This window comes from Poecilia formosa, unplaced genomic scaffold, assembly GCF_000485575.1.
Source record: "Poecilia formosa unplaced genomic scaffold, Poecilia_formosa-5.1.2 Scaffold286, whole genome shotgun sequence".
In the NCBI taxonomy this organism is placed as follows: Eukaryota; Metazoa; Chordata; class Actinopteri; order Cyprinodontiformes; family Poeciliidae; genus Poecilia; species Poecilia formosa.
In genome coordinates this window covers 283,841-294,563 of record NW_006800225.1, presented here as the reverse complement: position 1 = coordinate 294,563, position 10,723 = coordinate 283,841, and the positions used below count along the sequence as shown (strand labels likewise).

General features: G+C 37.9%; 1 long non-coding RNA gene across 1 annotated transcript in view; it reads right to left on the bottom strand.

Annotated features, from left to right (window-relative positions):
• The window catches only part of LOC107838617 (uncharacterized), a 26,474-nt gene extending 22,636 nt beyond the window's left edge, over positions 1 to 3,838 (bottom strand). The window contains exon 1 of the long non-coding RNA XR_001664704.1: positions 3,291 to 3,838. This is a non-coding gene — a long non-coding RNA (uncharacterized LOC107838617). The remainder of the gene's footprint in view (positions 1 to 3,290) is intronic.
• Between the last annotated feature and the right edge of the window lie 6,885 nt (positions 3,839 to 10,723).

Genomic DNA, 10,723 nt, shown 5'->3' with positions numbered 1-10,723 from the left:
TTTTTATTGACCACATGTACTTTTAGTACTTTAATTTTGATACATGCCGTTAACAAAATGCGGAAAACCCAATCTAATTAAGCAACTGATGTCCCAATCACTGATCGGACGATTGATTTCTAATTTTCTTTAGTGATAAATGAATTCCAAACGAGATGTGTCCGACTACAACCTGCATAACTGCAGCTTCACGCAGTACAAAATGCTATGTTTTTCACACTGTTAGAAGAAATAATCTCCGCCTGTCTTTGTTGCAGCTACAGTCCTGATACCTTTTCCCTTCTCAGAGAGCTTCACTACATCATTATCTTTTCCCACAGACCCCACAGCCTCATCCTGTCCCACTTTGACTAAAACGACAACAGACTCCATGTTCCTTCTTTGTCCCCTCTCTGTCAGCGCAGCAGAGAACAGAATTAACAAAAGGTTTGAAAGGAAGGTGATATTTAAAAAGAACAAAAGCTAATTCACTGCAATAGATACTAGTTATTAGCTGCACTTTTTCTTTAAAGAAAAAAAAAGTTGAGCTTCTTTCTTTTAGACGGGGTTACAAAAACGTATAAAAGAAATGACAGTCTCTGTTTTGTCAATCTCTCATAATAACAATCGCCTGTACCTCCAAATTCAGAATGCTTTAATGAACAGGTAACCAATAAGGAGAGTTTTTCACCTGCAACTCAAGTCTACGCATATTGTCAAGTGTTTTCATGCCAACTGATGAATTTCTATTTATCTAATTGAATGTTTGATTTTTGTGCTTTTGTATAAAGATTTATGATCTTAAATGAGTCTGACAAAAGCCTTAACCTTGATAACATATTTCTTAGAATCAGCCGTCTTAGATTTATTCATAAAGCCACAATTGCTCAGAAAAAGTGTAAAATTATTGTAAGATCAGCTGGCTCCACCTAGTGACGTCTTTCCAGTATTACACATCTCTAAAAAATAAGTTAAAAATTAAAATGTATTACCATGTGCCTTTACAGAACTGATAAGTGGCTGACTTACATTAAATTGAGCCTCTAAGTTCAGAAGACCTGCCCCCTTTCTTTACCCAAATAAAGATATTTTAGTCACACAAGAGAACTGAATGCAACAATCAGGGCATCAGCTTCAGGTTCATACTCCAGCAGTTGGTGCATCTTGAATAGTGATATAGAAAAAGTTTAATGGTTTCAGATCGGTTTTGTTAACAATAGTAGCATCATTTACTAAACTTTTTCTTCTAAAAAGTTTATATATTAAAGTACCATTTTGAGTGGGTAGCCAAAATACTGTAGCAATATAAAACGTACTCCTGGTGGTTCACTGCAGTTCGTCTCAGTTTGTGCAGGGAGTTCTTGAAAAACATTTCTGCAATGCTTCTTTTCTTTGGAGAAGATTGCGATGAAACAAAGATCCAAGTTCTCAAATACTGCATTGATTAGGCATTTCAAAAAATTTGAAAAATTAGTTCAGTGCTAATGTAATTCCAGGGTGCTTGCAAAAATATGAGAATATTTCCCTTCTATCTTGACTTATTTTATTCCATGCCGGGTGTTGACATGATTACCATATGGCATCGCCTGGTACCATGTGGTGCATATGGCAATCATGTTCTTTCTTCAATATTGACATTTATTTTGTTCCATATTTGGCAGCATTAACAGTGTGCATACAAGCAGTAGAGTGTTTCATAAGTCCTCTGGCTCCATCTACTGATGCAGTGCAGAATAAACCCACATAACAGAGCAAGCACTGAAAATTGGGCCCATTTCTGCTACAGTTTTTAACATAGAACACATTTTTTAATCCTACTTGTAGCACAGATCATACAAAATACAACTAACTGATCCATTTTGTCAAAAGCACGTAAAAAAACAAACAAAAAAACAACAAACAAACAAAACAAAAAAAACACTTTATCCAGGCTCTGGCATGACGAAGAATCTCAATTCCACAAACATGGAATTACGCAGGCCACAAATTCAGATAATTTTAGAAAAAGGAAACTGATAAAGAAAAAAAAAACATGCTTATCCCTCTCCTTCTCCATATATGAAAACAAGTATGAAGTTAGAGGGCTCCATCTAGTGTCCAACTGCATTGCCGTTTTGGCTCGGGTCAAGTTTCTGAGCATTTTCGAAAAATATTCAAGCTTTACACTGCAATATGTTCAGAAGATCAACACTGAATTGTATCCAACACTTTAATTCTAGTCACATCAAGAATGAGTAGAAATGTAAATGTAAACATGAAGCAGTGAAAGCAGCCCTTTAGGAAAAGCAGAAATTTCGACTTTGCCTTTAAAGCTTTGCAGTCCAGGAACTTTTAACCCCTTATGTATGTTTTACTCATTACACAGTATTCAACGTCCCCCATTTATCTTCTACAGAGTTACTGTAACTGATTTTTGCTTATAAACTTTCATTTGAGTTATTTTAAGACCAAAAGAAAAACTGATCATGAAGCTGTGCTGATAAATCTGTACTGCATTTTTTCCCCCTTTTGCCACACATTTCAAACTTTTTATTTTTGTATCTGATTAGAGGTAAACAGTTTCCAAATAATGGTTTCCTTGTCATGAAAACGTGCACTCCCTTACTAAGTTAACGCCATAGGACCAATCATCACGGTTTTAATTCCATTTTACTGATCCGATTATATGAAGAATAAAAAAGAAATCCATTTAAAAAAGCCTGACAAGAAGAGTAAGATGATAGAGAAAAGAAATACACAAGAAATCAAAGGACTCACTAGTTGACTGACAACCAGCGCGGTGAGTTTAAAACAAGATGAGCTAACACCTTCTTAACAACACAACAGGGGGGAGGGGGAGGAACTATTAAAATAGTCTAACATGGAGTCAAAGGCACAGATTATTACCCGAAGTTCAGTTGTTACTGTCAATGCTCTAACACAGGGGTGCTCCACTCCAGTCTTTGTGAGTTAATCCTTCAACTTCCTTTAGCTCTTCTGCATCAAATTAGTGGCTCATTAGCAGGCCTTTGCAGGGCTGAATGACATGCTGAATGGGGAATTTGATTCAACAGAGTTGGGCAAGGGAAGCATCCAAAGTTCCATCCAAAGACAGCAGCTTTAATAAGCGGACTGGGATACTCATGATTTGAATACAGACTTAAGAGGAAAGACACAGACTAATCTTAACATAAAATTACATTCGGTGTCATTATCAACGACTAAATTCCAAATTTAGTTAGAACCATCATTCCCAGGAAGTAAACACTGCCCACAGTCATGTTTAAAATGTGCCTCTGCTACACCAAAATTAGTTCAAATGATTGTATTACCATAAAGTACCACAAAAGGATTTTTAACGCCAGTCCTCGAGTGCCACTGTCCTGCAGCTTCAGGAGGCTTCCCTCTTCAACACACCTCAATTAAAAGCTGAATAACCTCCTTGTCATGGCAACAGGTTTTGCAGCAGCCTGGACATTAACTGCTCATTTGATGCAGGTGTGTTGGAGAAGGACGCGTTCAAAAGTTGCAAGACAGTGGCGCTCAATTGCACAGAATTGTGCAATTTGAAATTACGAAAAATAAATTGGCTTAATGGAAACCCCGCCAACTTAGAAAGAAATTACTTACGTTTTCGATAAAAAAAAAAAAAAAAAAAAAAAACGTTGTTGCGCTGGGAGGAGGTGGTTTTTCGGCCGTATCGAAATAGATATTTCGCAAAACTGTAAAAGAAACACTTTATTCACGAGTCACGCGATCAACGGCCGGATGTTACTGCAGGCTAAAGCCAACGAAGAAGACAACTTCCTGTTGCAGCTGGCTCCACCAGACTTCTCACATCATTGCACAGTCCACCAACAGTTGTCATTCGAGTTGTGTCAATGTGCTCTTCGGTAAAATCGCCGATTACAATTTCCCCAAAACGACACAAACGTAGCCTCTGTATTAACTCGGTTTGAATCGGGCGCCAACGTCTCCTCTGACGGCTGATATGACCCTATGGGTTTATTCTAGGTAAACAGAGGGTACCACTATGAACACAGAACGGAGAGAGGTTTATATTTTCTTTAGTTCATTCTCACTGACTGGCACACACTGCTGACTCCTTAGGTCACCCACAGCAACAAGAATTACCTTCAAAATGGTTTACTTGAACTTTTGTGGTCATCATAGTGCGTTATCTAAGGAGCATGTGGCTAAATGTCAATGTGCTCTATTAGATTATTGTGGCCAGCTCGGTGCAAGAACAGAAAGTGCTTTCCATGAAAATAGAGCACGGTATAAAGTTTGTTAAATTAATTTCAATCCAATAGTATTTCACATATAATTTATGTCGCACAGAAAATGGTGTGTTTAGCTTTTCTACTATCAGCTTCTACACTAAAAAAAAAAGAGTTACAAGAATGATTAGGTTCAGCTAAAACAGATGTAGGATATTTATGCAGTCTGTGAACCTGCAGATTTCATCCTAACAAAGGGATTTACAAATTACCTTGTAAAAATATATTTTTAAAAAAACCCATTTTACCACTTTACAACCACAAATTTAAATAATGAATATAAATAAATTCAAGAATAGAGGAGAAACAGGTCACTGACATTTATCATCTGGTTTGAAATTTTGGCCTATTCTTCATTACAAAATTGGATGGAAAGCAGCTAAGAATATCAGTTTTAAAGTCTCCACAACGATTTTCAATCCCATTTGAATATCTCCGCCTCAATTCTGGCTCATTCTAACACACATAAACATCCTTTAATGCAAACCATTCCACTGTAGCTGTACGTTTAGAGTCGTTGCAGTTGAACTTCTGCCCCATGCTCAAATTGCCTGCAGCTTCTAACAGGTTTTCTTCCTCACTGCTCTGTGCTTTCATTCCTCTCACCATCATCTCTGTCCGGGTTCCCTGTCCCAGCTTTTACAAAAACATCATCCTGGTACGATGCTCCAGCCACCATATTTCACATATTATGGTAGTGCTCTCAGGATGTGTTGTTAGGTTTTTCAGCCACCATTAGCAATATGCTCTGCCTGTTTTTCTTGCCCAAAGAAAGTACCTCTGGCTCAAGGCTCCTGGCTCTGCTGGACGAAGGCACTGATGGAGATATGTTGCTGCCACTAACAACGTGCACTCATTCTTTTATTCTTTAGGGGAAAAAAGGGGAAAAAAAGAAAGTACCATTGGCTTACTGCTTCTGTTTTGTTTTTTTCCTGCGTCTTCTTCCCATCTTCTCACATCAGATGACTGCTTCTACACCTGGTTCTGCTGGTTTCTACCTATTAAAAATGAACTGCTCCTCTCCACTGTCGCCACATGCTTGCAAAGAGTGAGGGATTGCTACAAAAAGTCAACAACTTAATGCAATCTGTTGAAGCAAGCAGATTTTTTTCATGTACCATATATTTACTTGCAAATTACTATGGATTGATTAAATCATAATTTAATGTGGCTTTAAGTAGAAAGTATTGAACTAAATCTGAATGTGGTTGAAAGGTAGGATAGTATTTGGATAAATTGAATTGATTGGTTCTATAAAAATACTCAATATTGAATTAGTCTGATAAACATGTAGTCCAAGTTTCACCAGGATTACTGTACCAACTGAATTTCAGGAAAAGTAAAAGAAAGAAAGAAAGAAAGAAACACACTTTTTTTTACAAAAGCAATTAGCCTTTTTTTAATTTTACATTGCATTGAAAATTTACATAATAGATTCATACATTTTACAAATAATTTCCTCATAAAAATATATTTCTGTACAAAACACTTTTTTATTCTATATTTTCTCTTTTTTTTCTCAAATGGTGAATATTTCCAATGTCCCCGGGCAGGAACGGCTATAAGTCTTTGAAATCACATGGGTGTTATTGCGCTAAGTCCATAGGAAAAGCTTGTGGCAAAATAGACTGAAGCGTAGAAAAAAATATATATATAGCCTTGTTGGGAGAGAAGAAGAGGGTGTTGGCATTAGGGGTGTGCAGGAACTTGTGTGCATGCAGAAAAAAACAACAACAACAACAACAACAAAAGCACAGAGGAACCCATGACTTTTATTTTTTGGTAGGCACTGAGTCAGATTCTTACCAAAAAGGTGAGAAAAAAAAAAAAAATAAAATAAAATAAAAAAAACACACAAAAAGAGCAGCAGCAAGGACCGATCCGAAATGTAATGAAAAGAAATATCGGTGAAGTGAAGTGCGGGATGGTTGCTGGGTGGGTAAACAAAGAAGCCCCGGCTATACTGCTGCTTTTAAATCAGTAATGACTTTAAAAGGAGTTTTGTGTCGGCTGGTGGCAGCTGGCGCCTGTGGTCACAGCAGCGGGGGTGTTAAAAACAGAGTGGATGTTTTCATGCTCCCTGGCACCTGGACTCACTTAAAAGCGCACAGTTACTTATCATCAGAGACTTGCTCTACAGATTCTTCAAAAAGAGAAAAATTCATTTTTTTGGGGAAGGGGGGAGGATTTACATTAAAAGCTGCTGAGCTTTGACTGAAGATGACATTTGGCTCTATTTTATTTATTTTTTTGGTCAATTAGGAATCGGGCGCAACCTTTGTATTTTCGAAACCTTATATTTTCTCATTTGAGAGAAAGATGATGTGTAGTATTCCCCCAGCAAGAGTTTGTGGCATGGCACCTTGAGCAAGACAAACGACCTTCATTAAGAGAACACATAATAAAGATGCATTACATGTGTCACCAGAATGTGGCAGATCAGAATAAATTCAGCTAGCCATATGAAATTAGGCAAAACTGTATGAATTGCAGGTAAAATACATAAAAAAAAGGGTCAAAGTTTTGATCTGTTTGATGATTTTTAGCTTAGAACTTGCTGAAACAAAAGTGAATCTGGGTGTTTAGCTCACTGTTCAAACCGTTGTGTGCAGTTGTCTCGCTTCCAAACTGCAGCCAGTAGCATCTGCTTCTGAAACTCTAAATTAACTATTTGGATTGTGTTTCTTCCCCCCCCCCCCTAATTGTTCAAATCACATTCACTGAACTGTTGTAGATGAAAAGAAAATAAATTCATAGAACACCAGAAAGATCAAAACTCTGAAAGTTCAGAACAAGAGACGTTTTGTAAACTTTTTTTTTTTTTTTTCATATTTGTGAAGCAGGACACATTTTTAACTGCACCAGATGTGAAGGCTATCATTAGGTTGCCTCCTTCCAACAATGTCATTATCTATTGGTACCCTGCTAAAGATGTCCAGATAATGTTAAAATAAATCGATGGATTAACTAATAAACCAAAGAAATAAGTACTAATGTACTGTGCTGTGTCTTTCTTTCAAAGTTCTTGGGAAACCTGTTAAGAGTATGCAGGATCATTCACTCTGAAATATCAAGAAGATTAAAAACAAATCTGAAGGGAAACAGAAAATGGCTCATCACGGTGTCTTACGGTAGCATAAAAATCCCAAAACTACAGTAAAATCAATTAAAAAAAAATGGTTTACCAGTTGCAACATCCTTGGTCCTTCCTTAGCCATCCAAGTGGAGAGACCTTAATCCCTGGAAAACGTAGTTTAGACTCTTACATATTTTAGAAGACTGTCCTCTTGGCAAATAGCAGTTGTACAATTAGCAGTAGGGAAGCCAATAACTGTATCACCACTGATTTTGTTAGAAAAAGAATAATGAAGTAGGAGTTTTCCCCTCTTGACTTAAAGGACAGTGTGAGATTCTGTTACTGTAACAAAGGTTAATTTATACTAAGGCTTTTTACACAATAGGTATGGAGGGTGCATTAGATAAAAGATTAGATAGTTTCCCTTCTTATCTGCTCTGAACAGACGTTCCATCTCACGTCATTACACCGATTCTCTGCGGGGTTTTTTTTTTTTTTTTTTTACGCCTCCTCAGTATTTGATGCGTTACCTACAATCAAGAACAGAGCAATGTCAATGTACAACACACGTTTTCTAGCGCCGTCACACAAAGTACACATAATGCAGGCAACCAGCAATCATCACTAATTTTTCTGCCCAAATGGAAACGTCTGTTTTCACTAATAAGTTAAAGGGTGTTTGATTTCTCTGGCTCGACGGTGCTTTTTTGAGTGTCTGCCTTCTTTCAGATTTCATCTGGTTTTGCAGCTCTAAAATGTTCTGGATTATCAAACTAACTTTAATAACTTTTAAAGATTAGTAGAAGAAATACAAAAAGCCAGTATTCAAGTAGGGTTAGTTCAATTCTAAATTAAATGTGATTAAGGTTTTCGGAGTTTAATTTCTCTAGCGAAATGCGGGTCTAATTATTGACAGCTATCTAAAATCCAGACATTAATTTAAAGAGAAGACACCACAAAATAGACTAATAGATCTAAAAAAAAAAAAAGAAACATGCCATGCCTGGATCTCAAGGCATTCCAGGAAAAATGAGAAAATAAATCATTTTTAGGTTCTATGACATTTGTGGCAGTATGTCAGCAGTTTTTAACTGTTACTTGTCTAACTGCTTGTGGAACCTAGCTGTGCTGCAACGCCAACACTAGCTGGTATATAAACCCTGGAATTGAATTGAAGCGCACTCCAGTTAGTAGCAGGGCAAAGATCAAATCTGAACAGCTACAAATCCAACAAACTAAAGATTTTTTTTTTTAATAGCTTAGTCAAAGTCTGGACTTTAATCTCATTGAAATGGTGTGCTGCGACTTTAAAGAGGTCATTGGGATTCAAAGCCTCTCCGGTGTGGCTGAATTACAACAACTCTGCAAAGAAGAGTGAGCCAAATCTTCTCCAAAGTTAAGTTTTTATAATGTTTATAATGTTTGACGACACCTGTTACCACCTAGAGAGGGACAGCCAGATGTTGGTTTGGATCAAGAAATCATTTGTCTGGTATTAAAATTAGTTTGATAATAAAAAAAACATGGCTGTCCAACACAAAAATGCAAAACCAGAAGAATCTATAAGGGCAAATATATATATATAGATATATCTATATATATCTATATATATATATCTATATATATATATATTTAGAGCACTATATAGATGATCACGTAGAAAGTGCTGAGAGTTTTAATGTGCAAATGTCTGCAAAGAATCTCTTGAATTTAGGGTTTTAAAAGGTGTCAGTGAGTTTAGGGTATGATTGTTGCTGGTAAGCGTTGCATCTCCGTAATGATAACACCACTTACTGGGGCTGCTTCAGTGAGAAGGACAGATGGTGGGGGGGGGGGGGAAGCTCCATGCTAGACACGATTTCCAAATAAACCAGATGCATGTTGCAGTGGAACCAACGGTACCGTCGGTGGGCGAGTGTGGAAAGCATATAGCTGTTAACGTCTTTTACTCCGATAGTTCTTTTTTTTTTCTAAAAACTCTTGATATAATCTGTCTCCCTCCCACCCCCCACCGCTTACCCTCCCTTTGTGGTAAATATATAGCACAAAAATATAGGTGGTGAATGCTCCCCGAATATATATGCAATAGATTTACAGATCAGAAGATTCTGCAGCTGTAACAAACAAAGAAAGTAAGCACTCTCAGAGTGCAGGATCACGTGGAACTCTGTCCACAGACGTAGGGCCAGAGCCCCGACTTTCTAGACCTGTTTCTTAGTTTATGATTCCTGCCTACAAACCTGTTTCTGTCTGTCTGCAAGCCCCCTGCTTTTATCTCGGAGTGAATATAGATTGGTTGGAAAAACAAAAACCCAAAAAACAGGACCTTTCTGTCCCGGTGTTAGTCCGTCTCTCCTTGCGAAATGTGCTTTAGTACTGGAGCTTTTTATATTTCCCAAAGTCATTTTTCTTCCTCCCCTTTTTTTTAGTCCGTCGGAGTCTTCCGCTTTCGTTTAGCCTCTCCTTCCGATCAAAACCTCTTGGTAAAAATCGCAGGATCAGGAACATCTTCTCCTCCAGGCCATATCCCGACTGACCTGATCTGATTCGTCTCGTATAAAGGAGGAGAGCCGATCTCTCTCAGTAGATTACTTCAGGTCAGACAAGCTCTGATTGGTTGCGTTAGGATTGTAAGATCTCATCTTTTTGTTTTTTTTCCCTGCTAATGACTTACTCACTCTGCTTCCAGTTCAGTTAGAAGCCTTCTTCATCACGTTAGAGGCAGTTTATCCATTAGACGAGTCAGTCTCTCATCTCTTCTGTTAGTGCTAGCTTCACTTTAGACTCCTTGTAAGTTTCACTTTGCTCTAATCCCAGCTCAGTCAGGATTACAGCTTCCTCTCCAGGGATGCCCCATCCCTATCATCATCCCTCGCTTAGCGGATAGTCTCTTTTCAAAGCAACTTTTGCTTCTGTCTAGAAGCATTAGCCTTCTTAGGCTCCATGTAAGAAGGAAAAAAAATAAAAAAATAACAGGGACCAGTAACACCAGTCTCTGCTTGTCACTGAGACGGGAGATGGTTCCGTTTGCTTGTGAGGTTGATGTATTCCCGTGGTATTCGCAACCAGTTAGTTGGCTTCAGCAATATCCTGCTGGTGACAGTATTTTTATATATATATATTTTTTTTTTGACTGTCGGTTTATTTTCACAGTGTCCTCAATGACATATATCCCTTCTAGATAATGTCATAGGTTCTCCTCAGTTTCTGATGTGTGATTACGGCTGGAACACCTCTTCTCTGATCTCTCAATCTTTGCTTCAAGTAAAAATTGAGGTGACACGCGGGGTCCAACCAGCAGGTCATGGCGTCCCCGCACGCGTTGGTCTTAGAAACAGCGATCGGGGTTAAATACGAGCTCAAACATTTTTTGTGTGTGTGTGTGTGTGTGTGTGTGTGTGTGTGTGTG